Source organism: Chiloscyllium plagiosum, unplaced genomic scaffold (assembly GCF_037043375.1).
Source record: "Chiloscyllium plagiosum isolate Xiang-an unplaced genomic scaffold, Cpla_swu_hap1 HiC_scaffold_30, whole genome shotgun sequence".
In the NCBI taxonomy this organism is placed as follows: domain Eukaryota; kingdom Metazoa; phylum Chordata; class Chondrichthyes; order Orectolobiformes; family Hemiscylliidae; genus Chiloscyllium; species Chiloscyllium plagiosum.
The window spans coordinates 35,113,398-35,129,627 of record NW_028270168.1 but is presented as its reverse complement, the minus strand read 5'-3'; the positions used below and the strand labels follow the sequence as shown (position 1 = coordinate 35,129,627).

Below are 16,230 nucleotides of genomic sequence, written 5' to 3'. Positions count from 1 at the left end.
TGGTTGTTATGAATGACATTGAGTAATATTCATGAAATGCAAAATGTCGATCTTGATATAAAGAAAGCCTTCTGAGAAATCATGAATATTTTAATAATGTAACAAAATAGTATTTACAATGATCTATTTCTGTACCACTGGCTGGACTGCTATTGTCATTCTCAAGCTTCAAGGGGTGAAGTTGCCACGGTTAAAGAACCTTGAAAGATACTTTGACCATTTTTAAAACAAAGGGTTACATTTTACACAGCAGGATGGTTCCCCTGACCTCTGAAATTTATTGGCCATTGGGTTTTGAATTAGGTTGAGGAGGCATTTCCGTCCCCATCTAAGATTTTGTCCCAACTCTTGTATGTCTCTTATCCCAGCCGTGCCACCCATCAAGAGTGGTCGATGAAATTCCATTTGTGCTAGTGGCAAGTCAGGAGTTGTTTAAGATTTCAGGTTCACACCTCCCAAGGTTTCAGGCTGCCCACATTCATATTGCACAAGTAGATGAGACAGAAGATTTTCATCTGATTATCTACTGAGTGTTCTAAATCCAAGTCCCAAGCGAAATTCCCTCTTAAGATTTTTTTTATACTGTGCAGGATTAGTATTCCAAATCTGGTTGTTCAAAAAGGCTGAACTGTCCAAAATCAAAACATTTTTCTCTCTATGGCCATCACGCAATATTTATAAAATTTTATGTAATTTACCCTGTTTTCACATTAAATAACTTGCACCTCAAATACCAACATTCAGCACCTGTCCTGTCTTTGGAAACTGATGGTGTGGGATACAATTATAAAAGTGCCACTGGCTTTCCTTCATTTCCGTGTCTATCATCCACTTGTAAAAGTCTGTTCCTGACAAACTGCTGTCAAGACTAAAATCTAAGATGGGAATACTGCAAATTATTTGATGTAAGGTCACATGTTTAGAGAGCTTGAAGACAAACTGTTTGAAACTGTGTGTCTGCAGATACTTTGGTTTCTTATTGTAGCTTCGTCGTGATGGAAATGGGTAATCCAAAATCCAGGAAAATCCAAAATCCAGCAAAGGCTCATTCCTAAGATTTTCAAGCCACTTAAAATTTGTTACATGGCTTCAGCATACATGGGAAATTAAAGAGACTAACTTGTGTTCAATTTTCATGGGAACTTCTGTGCAGCTTAAAAGAAACTTTGCTGAAAGGCTAGCAGCCTAAAGCACTGCACTGCCAATACTCATCAAATAGGGTTTTATTAGCACAACACATACAATTTACAGTGTGATAATTCCACCATATTGCCAGCACTATTTCAAATCTATGCTAAAGCCTTCTGACTTGTAAAAATTTATTGTCTTTCCATCCTTGGCTTTATTGCCCAGAGGGTTGAAAGACAACTGAGAAGGGAGATTATATTAGGTGTCAGGGAAGCAGCAGCATGCCTCTTGCCTGATTGCCTGCCCAAACCCATGGGCATCTTATCAGCAGCCAGGAAAAGCATCAGATAACTACTTAACAGTATGTTCCTCCTTCCAGCCCCAATCTGATTTTACTCAAGGGAGCTAATGTTCCCATCAAGGCTGCTCTGGAGCTGGTGGTTCATGACTGAGCACCCTGAGACCTCAACTCACAGTTTAACCCCTTCCCCCAACCCATTTTCCCTCTCTCCATTCCCAGGCCATGCAAGTTCCCTAACCACATGTGCCCTGCCAACCAGCAAAACATCTTCACTTCGGCTTCTGTCTCCTGGCATTGCTGGGAAAAGAGACTCATGAGAGTTCAGACTGAATCTTGGATGGGGACAGAAATCCCACCTCAACCAAATTCAGAGCCCAATGGCCAATACTCAGAGTGTAGTAAGGGCATGGAATGCCTTGCCTACAACAGTAATAGACTCGCCAACTGTAAGGGCATTTAAATGGTCATTGGATAAACATATGGATAATAATGGAATAGTGTAGGTGAGATGGGCTTCAGATTGGTTTCACAAGTTGGTGCAACATTGAGGGCCGAAGGGCCTGTACTGTGTTGTAATGTTCTATATTCAAAATGGCTGCAGTTTCAGAGGTCGGGGAACCATCCTACTATGTAAAATGTAACCCTTTGTTTTAAAATGGTCAAATTATCTTACAAGATTCTTTAATAATGACAGCATCACTTCTTTAATAAGGTAACATGAGAATGAAAATAGCAGTCCAGTCAGTGGTACGGAAATAAATCATTGTAAATACTTTTTTGATTCATTATTAAAATATTCATATAAACACTAAAGTTCTTTAAGTTTATTTGTTTTCTTTTGAGGTTCAGTCATTGTTGTTCAGACAAACATAACAATCCATTTACACTCATTAAGATCCTTCAGAGAGCAAATTAATAAATGACCTATAAATCTGTTTTTTGGTGGTAGGAGTTGAGGCAGAGGTGTAAACGTAAACATTTTTACAACATCCCAGAAATCATGGCTGCAATTGGAATTAGTATGTCCTTCTGAATGAAAGCACAAAGTCTCACTTTGGTGTTCCATCTAAAACAAAGCACATCTGATACCACCTTCCACAATTTGGTGGTCTTGTAATGCAGCAGGCAGACCATTGCCAACGCGAGTACAGATACCCCATGATTTGCAACCACTATAGAAGATTTTGGTGCATCAGTTAGGGAATATGTTTGCTGAAGAAGAGTTGAAATAGAATTTTTTTTTCAAGAGAATAACACAGCCCAAAAGCTACTCATTCAGTTCCCACACACAATCACTTCGTAAAATCCAGGCATTAGAACATAATGAAACCTCAATTTGAAAATGTTTTTATATACAGAAGGTTGGCCCTAGAGTTATACAGAGTGTTACATTTTCTCATGTGAATTGTTATTAATTTGTTACTGTTTTCATCTGTCATCAATATATGCACAAGATGCTCTAACATGTTATCACTCAATCTTGCTAGCATTTCAATATAACTAATGTTTGCAGCTCTATATAAAGACAAAACGTGACCACAGTTTCAAAATAACCACTTAAACATGTATTGTTTTGCCACATTGTCTACCTGGTTCTGTCTGAAACTCCATTATTTTCATTAATAGAATTCTCAACAATAGAACCATTTTGCTGGTTCTGATTAATTTGTAATAGTAAGGATTCATGTTATCTCTTTATCCATACTAGGGTTCAAGGCCAGCTACTAAGATTTGGTAAGTTCTTTCAAAACTGATGTAACTTGATGCAACTGAATGGAAGAAAGATAACTTTTAATTTGTTCATTCATGGGATATAGGTGTTGCTACCAAGCCCAGCATTTATGCCTATCTCTAGTTGTGCTTGAGAAGGTTGTGATTTAAATCCTCCTGAGCTGCTCTCACAAATCCCCCTTTCAGTATATTAGTCCCCTTCCAATTCAGGTGCAGTCTGTCCTTCTAAGACAGGTCACTTCTACCCCAGAAGAGATTCCAATGATCCAAAAATGTGAACCCTTCTCCCTGCACCAGCTCCCCAGCTATGCATTCATCTGCTCTATCCTCCTATTCCTACCCTCACTAGCACGTACCACAGGGTCCCCTGCTGCCTCCCCCCACCACCTACTCCTTGCTGATCTAGTTAGCACAAGCCATTCATATGAGATTAAAACCTGTTGAAAGTTTATCAACAAGGACAGTGGGTTCCACAAGAACTGATGTTCAGCCCCTTGATTGGTGCTATAATGTCATTGAGACTTGACATTCAAACTGCTGCTGTTTTACTTTGCCATACTCTGATCTGACTTTTATCCTCTCTTGTGAACTCGTATGATGCTTATTAAGGAACCTCTGAACTAGAAGGCTCCATTATCAGCTGACAGATATCTGGCAGCCATCCTCACACTCTCCTCTGTTTAAGATGAACCACTTCCTTGGCAAGTCCTCGTCCTGAGCACCTCATGAGGCATTGTGGCACCAATTTTCAAATCAGCTGGAGCTCTTAATTATACTTTCATCATGATTAATAGAAGTGCCAAATTGTGCATGGAGCTGTGAACATCTATTTTGAGATCAACCTGGTCCATGTGAAAGGCATCAACAGTTAATTCCCAGCAGTAAAATTGGTAGCTGGAATGATGCACATGTTGTTGCAGTCACTCTGAGTTCCACCATGTGTTCGAAATTGGTCTGGAGCAGTGATGTTTATTCACAGATTGTCACCAAATCAGATGCCACTGCACAGTATGTCCTTTTATTTGTTGAAATCTTGGCAATAAGGAGTAGAATTCCTTGCATCATCAATTCACATCAGTGTAAGATTTTAATCTAATAAAGTGAAAGGCATAATAAAAAATACTGGCTGCTTGCATTTATATAGCTCCATTCATGACCTCAAGACGCCACAACCAATTGACTACTTCTGAACTACAGCTGCTGTTCAAATGTAGGAACAGGAATCTATGACCAGAGTTATTCAATTTTCAAAACACAAGGAAAGATGATTTTTCACAAGTAGTTTCACTCCTGGAAAACAGTATCTAATCAGTATTAAGTGTCAAACTTGCAGCTGGCCATTTCAGCACCCATGGGTATGTTTAGAGTTTGCTAATCGACAATCACGTGTTAAATTGGCACTTCTTCAAATAGGCATTCATTACTTGTACAAAGCCCATGTAATGCCTATTTTTCACTCTTTAACCAAAATAGCCCACAGTTAGCGTGCGACACTATACACCATTGTATTTATGTCCTCCTAAGGGATAACAAGGGGGCGAGGGAGTTGGGAAAGAATTGCTGTGGTCACTGGATAAGCCACCTTTTAAACAAATTATTTTTGAAACCAACATTTCCTGTATGATTGTCTTAAGGAAACGCTGGAATTTCCAAAAATATCATAACATTTGGATGCTCTTGAGAGGTGACTATTGGAGAAATATCACTGGAAACTGTTAAATAATTATTAACTATTTACACTACACTCAAAGGTATGGTTGAACAGGACTTTACAAGAATCTTTTTCCGTCAAGTCCCAGTGCCATGTGGTTTCCTGTAAATTGCCTGTTCCCGGTGATATAGTCTAGCTGTTAGCACGTAGCTATCAATCCCATGTACTACACCTCCCCTCAAGTTTGCCATGTCAATGCATCATTTGTATCATAAACTATTTACATTTGCATCCTAGTTTTATTTCGCTGTCTCCTTTGCCAAAGATGTTAGTTTTGCTTCTTGGCTTGTTTTGAAGATGTACGGAATGTTTCATCACATTTTGCTAGAAAGGTAATCATGTTGGCAGGATGGGGTGCAAGCTTTTCACAGCAGCTGGTAACTTGGTTGCGTAGCTAATGGCTTGAAAGCAAAAGCATTAAAGATTGATCGAAGACTGACTGAGGGACAAATCTTCAGGATTTGGACCATCAAATTCCAATAAAGGGAAAGGCAATAAACAGAAATCCCTATTCTCCTCATCTTCTGTTTTTGCTCACTGAGAATAGGTTAAAGTATGGCTTGAGAGAAGTGAAACACTTTTAGCTCCTATGAACATGTTCACAACCATATCACCTAGTGCTGCTGCAACAATGAACAACACCTAGTTAATTTTATCCAGGAACAAATCAGGCAGTTAGAAAGAACTATTACTATTTTGAAGACTATGTTGAAGATGTAGAAATTATTTCCTCAGTACTTTTAAGGTAAGAAAATTTCTTTCTGTGCCTATTGGCACTACATTCACAGTCTGTTCAGTTTGCGGCTACTCCTCTGCATACAATGCCTCCTCAAGAACTCTGGCAGAAAGTAGGATCACCATCACTACAAAGCAATCACTTTGAAGATTAGAGGAAATTAGATACTCTCAGGCATCTACATCAGATTAACATGTATACCAAATTCCTCCATAGTATTCTGATTTGCAAACTTGCTTGAAGATTCAACACTGACAAAGGTATCTTCACACTGGGAAGGACATCTAGCTTTGGCAATTCTTCGTGTGACAGAACCAGATTGATACAGCATCTACAGTGGGAGGAAATTCACCTCTTTTGCAACTTCAATGAAAAACTAATTGTCTTCAAAAGATACAAAATTTAGAACATAGAACATAGAAGAATACAGTGCAGTACAGGCCCTTTGGCCCTTGATGTTGCGCCGATCCAAGCCCACCTAACCTACACTAGCCCACTATCCTCCCTATGCCTATCCAATGCCCGCTTAAATGCCCATAAAGAGGGAGAGTCCACCACTGCTACTAGCAGGGCATTCCATGAACTCACGACTCGCTGAGTAAAGAACCTACCCCTAACATCTGTCCTATACCTACCACCCCTTAATTTAAAGCTATGCACCCTCGTAATAGCTGACTCCATACGTGGAAAAAGATTCTCACGGTCAACCCTACCTAAACCCCTAATCATCTTGTACACCTCTATCAAGTCACCCCTAAACCTTCTTTTCTCCAATGAAAACAACCCCAAGTGCCTCAGCCTTTCCTCATACGATCTTCCTACCATACCAGGCAACATCCTGGTAAATCTTCCTCCCGCAAATCATTTACAACAATGGCACCTTCATTCTCTGACCCCTTTACTGAATGAGTACTGTAAGATCATCTTCTGGCTGGTGACTTTAATCCTTGGGGCATTGGTTTTGTGCTTTTCACAGCATCTCCACAAAAGAGAAGTAAAATCTGCAATATCCTCCTGTATCTGAAGTTTCTTCGGTGAAAGCAGGTTTGTAGTATCATGAGTCAACTTCAATTTCCTCTAAACTTGGAGAAGTTTCAAAGCCACACAAGTGATCTGGTTTAATAAAGAACAATGCTACTTAGCCATGCCATGCAAAGTGTATGTGATTTCTCTGTAATTGCATTGAAATGTAGCCTGCATCTGCCCTCAGACTGAGTGGAATACTTCTTCTACCATTAGATTGAATGGAAGGCAGTTGGTGAAAATCAGACATCAACCATAGTATGGCATCTAAAAGAAAGATTATCTGCCTCTATATCCATTTTAAAATTAGTTTCCTTGCTGTTAACAATGATATCTGCAAACCAGAGGCCCTCTTGTAAATGAATCACTTGCCAGAAGAAGAATGAATCTTGTTCTTCAGTATCACCTACTTCATTGACATTTGCGTATTGGAATGGTCTGGTTTTAGTTTCATCACTCTCTTCTTAAGGGCAGTTAGGGCGAGTAATAAATGCTGGCCCAACCAACAACACCCACATTCCATGAAAGATTTAGAAAAGTGACATTTTCTGCTGCTGGGTCAGCAGATTATCTTAAAACTCTTATGGCATGCAATTGTGTCATTAATGACTGGCTAGTCTGGACCACAATGTGGAGTTTTCCCACCACAACCTATGCATGGAGCAATAGCAGTGATTGTACCCCCTTCCCAAATCTCTTGTCTTAGTGGGATTTTGGATGGCATCTAAATGATAAACGTGAAGGTGAAATTGTTGGTGAAGATTCCCTGCTCCCTTGATAACAAGCCTTTTCTGTTTTCAAATTCAGCCTGCCTTGCAAACTACACTGATTTAGCCAATATGGTCCCCTTTGGACTACAAAGATTCCGATAAAGACTCTTCCTTCACCCCAACTACACTGCAATCTCTTAGGATCTTTCAATGTTTCATACTGGAATAAAACAAAGAACTGTGGATACTGGAGCTCTGAAACAACAAAGGGTCACTGGACTCAAAATGATAACTCTCTTTTCACTTCATAGTTGCTGCCAAAACTGCTGAGTTTCTCCAACAATTACTATTTTTTTTTGTTTGTCTCAATATTGCATGTTAGCAATGTTCAGCATTGTGATACAGATTATTTATAAAGGTGTAAGGAGTCTCCCCTGGTTCCTGGTTGTTTTGATTGAATTTTTCCTGGTCTGTTATAAGATTACACTATAAATTAAGAATCTAAGACTGTAAGTATTCTGCATAGTTGGTGATTTCTTTTTTTGAATTCCTGTTTAATCAGAATGGTGTTGGCACTGCTGCCAATTGCATACTAACCTGATGCTTATTGAGTTTCAGAGCGACTATGGACAAAGTTTCATGGTTCTTGAAGTAGCAGCACCAATTGATCCAGTGCATTGGTTGAGCCTCTGAATATTGTCTTAGACTTTTTCTGTTACTCTGCGCGCTTCTAGACTGCAATCATTGGGCTCTGGTACGAATGAGTTGCTCTGAGTCTTGCTGTGGACATTTTGTCAAGTGTGTTCTGCTTGCCTGAAGATTTTCACTTTCCTATCTTTATTAGCATCAGATGCAATCCCTCAACAATGACTCACAGCCTGCATACCACCCATGCCGCTATGTATAAATATCACAAGTAGATTTTGGATGCTTTCAGCAGGTGAAAGCTGGACACAAGCTAATGTAAATTAATGAATGTTTATTAACCATGTGGGCCAGGTATAGAGGTGGGGTCAAGCAGGACCTCATTAGAACCTTTCTTCATTGGGTCTCAGTTCCATGTGATCTAACATTATCTGACATGATTGGTACACTCTCGCTTTTAGCATTTAGCTATTAATCTTTGTGCTGCACAGTTGTCACCATATATTTCTGCAATACAATGAAAATCAATAGCAGGATAAAACAAAAAGAAAAGGTGATCACTGATATTTTAGCCTAAAATCCATAAACATTAGAAATCCACAGTACCTCTAATTACACTAGTAGTGAATTTGTTGAGGATTGTTTGCAATTTAGTTTGATGATAATATTATAATTTTTCATTAAACTCTCTGTCAATGCTCCAACATTTTCCTTTTCACCCTTTGATAATTAGTGCAGTTTTCCTTCTGACTGGACAGTCATTGCCTTGACTGAAGCCCAACAACTGCAATTTACTGTAAATCAGTACCAGTGTAGCCCAGGCATTTCAGTTTTGAGCCTTTCTCTTCTAAGTTTCTGGTTGCCATGAGTTATTTGCATTCATGTGCAATGTCTGTCAGATACTACAACAGCTGCAGACTTCCAAATGGAAACTGCAGCAGAGTCAAATACAAAAATCTCAGCCATTTTGTTTTTACAATCACTTCTTGGAAGTTGGTTCTTACAACCTTCTCATTGCAACTGACCTTTGGAAGAAGCTCCTTTATTGTTTCTGAATAAATGTTCTTGAATTCCAAGTTCTCCCAATTTTAAAAGAAATAAGTGAGTTAAAAAAAAAGTCCTTTCAGCTCGTCCAGGTCACTTTTCCATCTTACTCAGTTCTCAGGACACCATTTGATTCTTTAACCTATTTCAAACCCAAACTCTGCTTCATAAAATTCATGACCGTTCATTGATTGTTGCTTTCAGTTTAAGCATGTTTCTTTTGGATTATTATGGTCCAGATCTTCTGGTTTTCAGCTTGTTGGAGAACACAAGATGGTCCTCAGGATCTGCAAGAGTCCAACACATTAGCTTCCATGAGAATTGCCCAGAAAGTTTGAAATTCAATTGGGAAATTCCTGTGCTCCCAAGGACATTCCACCAATATCTTTAGCTCGAAGTTAAAGTCAGAGATTTTGGGCAGTTCAGCAGAATTTAGACGGGAAATGTTAGACAGACTAATCCTAGCCTAACTACTCTCTTTAATCCAGAGCTGATGCCCAATTTCTTACACTAACATCCCTGAGTGACCTTCGATCTCCTTATTAGCTCTGACCCAATCTGACATCCCCTTCCTGACCTACCGAGCATTGCCATTCTAAAAAACTTACCTCACACCCACCTCAAACATCATACTGCTTTATTAGCCCACCCTGCCCATCAGTCCATTCACACACTCACTCACACTCATTCATTCATTCACATTCACATTGTATGTGCCAGTTTGCCATATGGCAGCTGGTGCTGTAAACAGGGAGTGTGCCTTGTCTTTCTTTAGTCTCTATAGAGCTATGAGGGACATTGCATTCTGCATTTCTGGAGAACCTGGGCTGGAAAGAAACACAGGGCAGTGTTGGGGCAAGGAAAATTTTGAGCAGAGTGATAATCCAGGCCAGTGTGTTGTGGAGCTGCTCTGTTTTGAACAGATGTGCTATACTTTAATAGATGGGTGGAAGTATTGCTGCAGCCATACAAAGCTCTAATTGCACCGCAAGTGGAGAACTCTGTACAGGTCCAGGCGCTGCAGCATAGAAAGTTTAAATTGTTTCTGGAAAGAGAGACATGCAGATTCATCAAAATGTCACCAGGCTTCTGTGGTTGGATTATCCGAAGAGGCTTTACGGACTGGGTTTGTACCCTGGAATATTAAAAATTAAGGAATAATTTATTGAGTGTCTTTAGATTTTGAAAGAGTAGATCAAAATGAACCTTTTTCCACTGTTAGTGAAGACCAAATGTAGGAGAAATTCAGATAGGAAGTTTGGAAACACTTCATTTTGCAAAGGGTGGTAACAATTCTCCTCACAAAAAGCAGCAGATCCTAGTTCAATTAATAATTATAAATATGATTTTCTTTTTGCTAGATAAGGATATAAAAGGCTATGGAGAGAGGACAATCATATGGAGGAAAGGTACAAGATGATCCATGATTTCATCGAATAGCAAGACAACCTTAAGGGGCTGTATATCCTAATTTTGTTCCTATTCAGATTAAGCAGATTAGAAGTACTGGGTAGGATGTACAGAAAAGCATAGAGTAAAATACTCAATCATTACAATACTTGGACTCCTTTTACATTCCTTAATATTATATCTTAATTAAAATCAAGTGATAGATGCAAAGATTGCAGAGATGGAAAGAGAGAGAGACCTAAAGTAAATTTGCACTCCCTTTTAACATAGTCATCCTCTTCCTATCATTGTGAACAAGCAGCCATCTAATTTGGACCCTGCCTCAATAATGTTTTGTAACTAGTATCTTGGAAGATTCATACAGTCATGGTGAGCTGACCGGTTCCTTCTTATACATTTATCCTTGCTGTCCCAACCATAAATTAGAATTCAGTTAGCATCTCATTTAACAGGGAGGTGCCATTTTGTGTCAGCATCAACCCAGGCAGGTGCCATTTTGTGTCAAGCATTTCTGAGATTCCTTGAGAAAATTAACATGGAAGTGTTAATGCCCATAAGGTTTGCTTTCACATTTTCGAATTGCATTTGATCATGACGTTCTGTTTTCATTGATTACTTCTGAGCATGTGTCTCAGAATCCAATTCATTTAAATACCACAGTTTTGTCAGCTGCAAGAAGTCAAGACACAGACATGCCCTTGGGAGGAGTACAACTCCACTAATCTTGTATAGAGAGCAAATGTACACAAGGCTTATCGAGAAATGGAAGTCACTGGTTTTATCCAGATATATTAAACGTACTTGGTTAGAACCTTTGCTATAATTAGTTTTTGTAATGGTCTTCATACTGTTTGTCTATGCCAATGCAACTTCATTTATACGTTTAATATTAGCCAGATATGGACTGATGTGGAGAAATTCCAAAAGGATAGAACTGTAAGTCAGCTACAGCATACATTTTGTGCTGATGCAGAGCCATCACCCAAATTAAATTGAGGTGGTCAACAGGAATGCATCTCAAGAGTGCCATTTCAGTCCTTTGACTCTTAATGAATATTAAAATTTAACTAGTGCTTAACGATATTAAATTGGAGTTTCATTCCCCTGGCTGGAAGGTGCTTGAGTTAATCTAAGTCTGCTAGCCTGGCTTTAGATTAGAACAAAGTGATTACACATTGTTCAAATGTTTGACCTTTGAGTTTGTTGCTATTTTAAATGTAAGTATAATTGATTTTTATAAATTAACGAATCAATCAGGATTGACTGGAGAGTAGGCACATTGATGTTAATCAGAGGATAAGGTGGATATTTCACATACGTTTGACCACAGAAAACGTGCACCTGTGACAAGTAGCAAATATTGGTCCAGAATAGACATGAGGCTGGCATGTGTGATCAGCTTTTTCTTTCTTTTTTCATTTCTCTGCTTAGTGCCCGCAGTATTCGGGTGTTTTGCCAAACTTATCTTCTCAAGTTATTCTGTTAGCATCCACTCTTTGGCATCTCAAAGTCTCTTACTTTATTAGAGCCTTCCTCAGGGATGGACCTGACTGGACTTTAACAGGACCTCATTGCCCTAGAAAAGTTCCCCTTCATATGAATGACCCAATAGAATGGCAACATCTTTATTGAAAACATGGGGGAAAGGTACACTCTTAAATGTTATCCACTTGTCCTTTGCTACTTGAACCTTGACACTTCTATCCTTGATCAGTCAGAAGTTTGTGTCATCTTTTCTTGTCTCATCCGAGGCTGTTTCTCATGTCTGGCTTTGTAACTTCCTCCTATGTCATCTCAGTACTAACTTCAGGAGCTCCACTGTTCATGTTGGTCTATTACAATTTGCTTATGCTGCTTTGAAGACCTGATAATGACTGTACATGCTGGACATTTAGCTTATGTGGTCCAACTCTTTCTCAGACTGTTTGACCAGAGGTATTCATGACAATAATTCGTGTTCTACCTCCACATACGAATGAACTTGCGTCTTTCAGAAAGTAAGTTAATTAAGAAAAATTAACTAAAAATTCTAACACATCTTTGGAGCTCAGCAGTTCAAGTCCCCATGTACCAATGCTCCCACTAATCCAGGGGGCTCATCATATCCTGATCTCTTTTTGGGTGCACCCAACAATACTTAAGTCTTTTGATGAAAGTATTAAGGGCTTGATGATCGAGAAATTAAACCTTAATCAGTCAGAATTTAGAACACTATTGTGAGGACACTTTTGAGGCAGTGATAATGCTCTTGCCTCTGGACCAGGATGTGTGGGTTTAGGTCTGACCTGTTTCAGAGGTGTCTAAGAGCATCACTGAACAGATTGGTAAGGAAAATTATTACTTTTGTGGTGCAGTGGTGATGAATACCTCTAGAGCAGAACTTCAAGTCCCACCTGGCCTGCAGGTGTGTTATTGCATATCTGAACAGGTTGACTAAAATAACTAGGACACTATTGCTTCACATGTTTCAAGTTAACGTCAAAAAGTTAATTTCTGACAGTGTCAATAATTCATAGAATCCCTACAGTTTGGAAACAGGTCACTTCAGCCAAACAAGTCTACACTAATCCTCCATGGAACAACCCACTTATACCCATTCCCCAACCCCATTACTCTACATGTTCTGCTGTTTGTGCCTGGAGGATCTGTGTGCACTTTGTCTGTGATCTGTGTGTGATTGTCTGTGATTGTTCTGCTGTTTGTGCCTGGAGGATCTGTGTGTGATTGTTCTGCTGTTTGTGCCTGGAGGATCTGTGTGTGATTGTCTGTGATTGTTCTGCTGTTTGTGCCTGGAGGATCTGTGTGATTGTTCTGTGATCTGCTGTTTGTGCCTGGAGGATCTGTGTGTGATTGTTCTGTGATCTGCTGTTTGTGCCTGGAGGATCTGTGTGCACTTTGCAAGACCTACTCTGTTCTGCCATGGATATGCCTAAACAGCTAATTTACAGCCTCAGCAATTCTGGGCATGTAAATTACTTCACTGATTGTTAGTTTCTCCTCTCTCAGTAGGCATGCTTACACTACAGAATCTTTTATGCTTAATGCATTTGGATAATTAATTCTATCAACAATCCTTTAATTGTGCAAAATCACAGCTTTCTGCAATCTCCAGTCAATGACTGATACTGAATATGCACATTTGATATGTAATGTTTACTTGGAGTTAAAAATGTGCCTTGAACACTTTAAAACTGTTGCCATATGTGTTTTTATTTTGCTCCTCGGAGAGATTTAGGGTGGAATATAGTTTGAAACAATCACATTGCTGCAGTGATATAAGTACAAGGACTTATAATTGTTTGGCTATTTATTTTTCGGAGTTCTGCTATTGTGCATGGAGTATAGTCCAGTTTTGCTTCATAGCCTCTGTCATTGAAACAGAAATTAGTAGGGGAATGGCTGAAAACCAGTGTTTTAAGTGTGGGGTGCTTCTTTGTTCTTTTTTTTAGTGGCAACTCAAAGCTCTGCGCATACCTTTGTCTTTCTGTCTGTAGTGTGCTTCTTTGCATATTGGCTCCACCCACCTCCATGTCATTTCTGATCATGATTCCTGTGTACAAAGTAACAGTGTGTTAACATGAGGTCTCTACTAAAGCTAGCTTAACTTGTCTGACTACAGTGTGTGTGCCTCATTGTGGAGGTCACATGATTGTAGCAGTTTAGGAAAGACATTTGTATAGTTTTGGATTTCAGTCTAAACACCAGTTAATATTCATTCACATTCATTTTAAGTTTGAGTATGCTATAATGAGAATGGACAGATGTTTGGCAAAATGGGTGCAACATGAGTGAATTTTGGGTCTAACGTTGGGGTTAAACCCATGGACGAATATCCAGGCTCAGTATCCCCTACACATTTATTTAGCAGATAAAATACAATTATTTCTATTCAGTGATCAGCACCCAACCAGTCACAAAAAGGTTAATAATTTCTCCCAAAAATAAAAGAATCTGCTCCTGTTCATAGCATCTTCATGTCACCTTAAATATAAAAGCATTAAAGAATTCACATACTGTGAGAGAGGCAACACTATTCTATGCACTAGTAATAGACAAATGAATAGTAAGTAATATAATTTCTCTGCTATATGTGCTGGGCGGTTTAAAGTGTTAGTGCCATTATTTTTGAATGTTACAATATTGCTATATAGCAAAACATGACTACATAAACTGAGTATAACTAGCTTGAGTTAAAACAGAATAGCCAGAAAATCTAATTCAAAGGTTGAGAAATGCTAAGTATTTAAATTGCTATGAAAATAATTAGTTGTGCACTAACACTTGATAGACTGGTACACCACAACTCTGCCAAAGAAGTCTGGAATCCGAGCCTGAACACTCAGTTTGGCAGCTACACAGCTAAACAATCTCCACGTTGTTAGGGCTTCAAAGTTTATATATCGCTGGATGCCAGACCACAATACATCAGACATTGGTTGGCATTGCCATACTCTCCTCCCTGCTCACACACTGTTTTCATTCTCCATCCCCTCCTCTTCATTCTGGGCTGTGTATCTTTGGTGACAGTTTCAGACACAGCATTGTGGGTCACTAAAGTGACACAGCAGAGAATTCTTCCTTGAATATCCCTTCAGTTGCTATAATAATCTCTATTTTTATCATCCAATTCTATTGCCATTAATGAACAGAAAGTGGCTTTCAGGAAGCACTGCATTGTTTGACTGATACACCTTGTAATAATTGAATGGCATCCAAGAGAGACATTCTTTTTCTACATTGGAATGCAGTCAATTCACCATAAATGTCATCACCTTCAAGCTGTTCCCTCATTACTTTCACCCAACACTGTCGGCTGAGCGCAGCGGGTTATTACTGATTAATTTTGCAAGGGATTTGTTCAGAAGGTCTGGTTTCAAGTCCAACTTGCCTCAGATGTGTCCGAGTAAGTTGATTGGAGTGTTCTTGTAGTGCAGCAGTAGTTTCCATACCTCTGGGTCAGGAGGCCTGGTTTCAAGTCCATTGAGTGTCTGAACAGTTTGAGTAAAATAGCTGCAGGGGATTTGCACCTTAATACAAGCCACTCATTGAACACTCGCTTCTCTCCGTTATAATTGGCAACTTTTATTTGGACATTTTATAATATATCTCCTGGACAAGTAGAATTTGAACCTGAACCTTCTTGCCCCAAAACAGGGACACTACTACCGCACCACTGGACACTAATATTTTGAATTGGCTGTTTGTTGCATTTGAGAGGAATGTGATAACTAGTGCACCACAGAAACATTGCTAGTTGGCACTCTTAACCTTGTGCAAATAGCAGCTATGTGATCAGCTGCATGGAATGATTATAAACAGTTGTCAGTTAAATATCAGCAGTTTAACTGGAAGGCTCTGATCACTTCAAAATGCAAGGCTGTGCATACAAGTGTGAACAGTCGCATGTGTTTTGTGCCTACAGCCATTTTAGTGAAATATCTTCAGTGCCAGCTGTTGCTGAGATGCAGCGACACTATGATTGATCTGTCAGCGTTGCAGGTGGAACAGTCAGGGTTCTTGATTCTGATTGCTGTGGAATGATTCCCCTAATAGAAATTGTGCTTTTGGTGAGGATAGGACTAAGCTTCGAGTCACTGTGGAGAAGTCAACTTGCGTCAGTCACACCTTGATGAAGAGCTCGAAACGTCGACTCTCCTGCTCCTCGGATGCTGCCTGACTGGCTGTGCTTCTCCAACACCACACTTTTTGATTCTGTTCTCCAGCATCTGCAGTGCTCACTTTCTCTCAGTCATAGATATTCCCAAGTAAGCATTTTAAACAATCATTCACA

At 39.3% G+C, this 16,230-nt stretch overlaps 1 protein-coding gene across 6 annotated transcripts in view; it reads left to right on the top strand.

The window, feature by feature from the left end:
* The window catches only part of LOC122563716 (disks large-associated protein 2), a 706,137-nt gene that overhangs the window by 376,712 nt on the left and 313,195 nt on the right, over positions 1-16,230 (top strand). The window contains exon 1 of one of the 6 annotated variants that reach the window (XM_087976895.1): positions 3,121-3,163. The exons of the other annotated variants lie outside the window; for them this stretch is intronic. The gene's annotated coding sequence lies outside the window, so the exon portion shown is untranslated. Of the gene's footprint in view, positions 1-3,120; positions 3,164-16,230 lie in introns of those variants that run through there. 6 annotated transcript variants of the gene reach the window in all.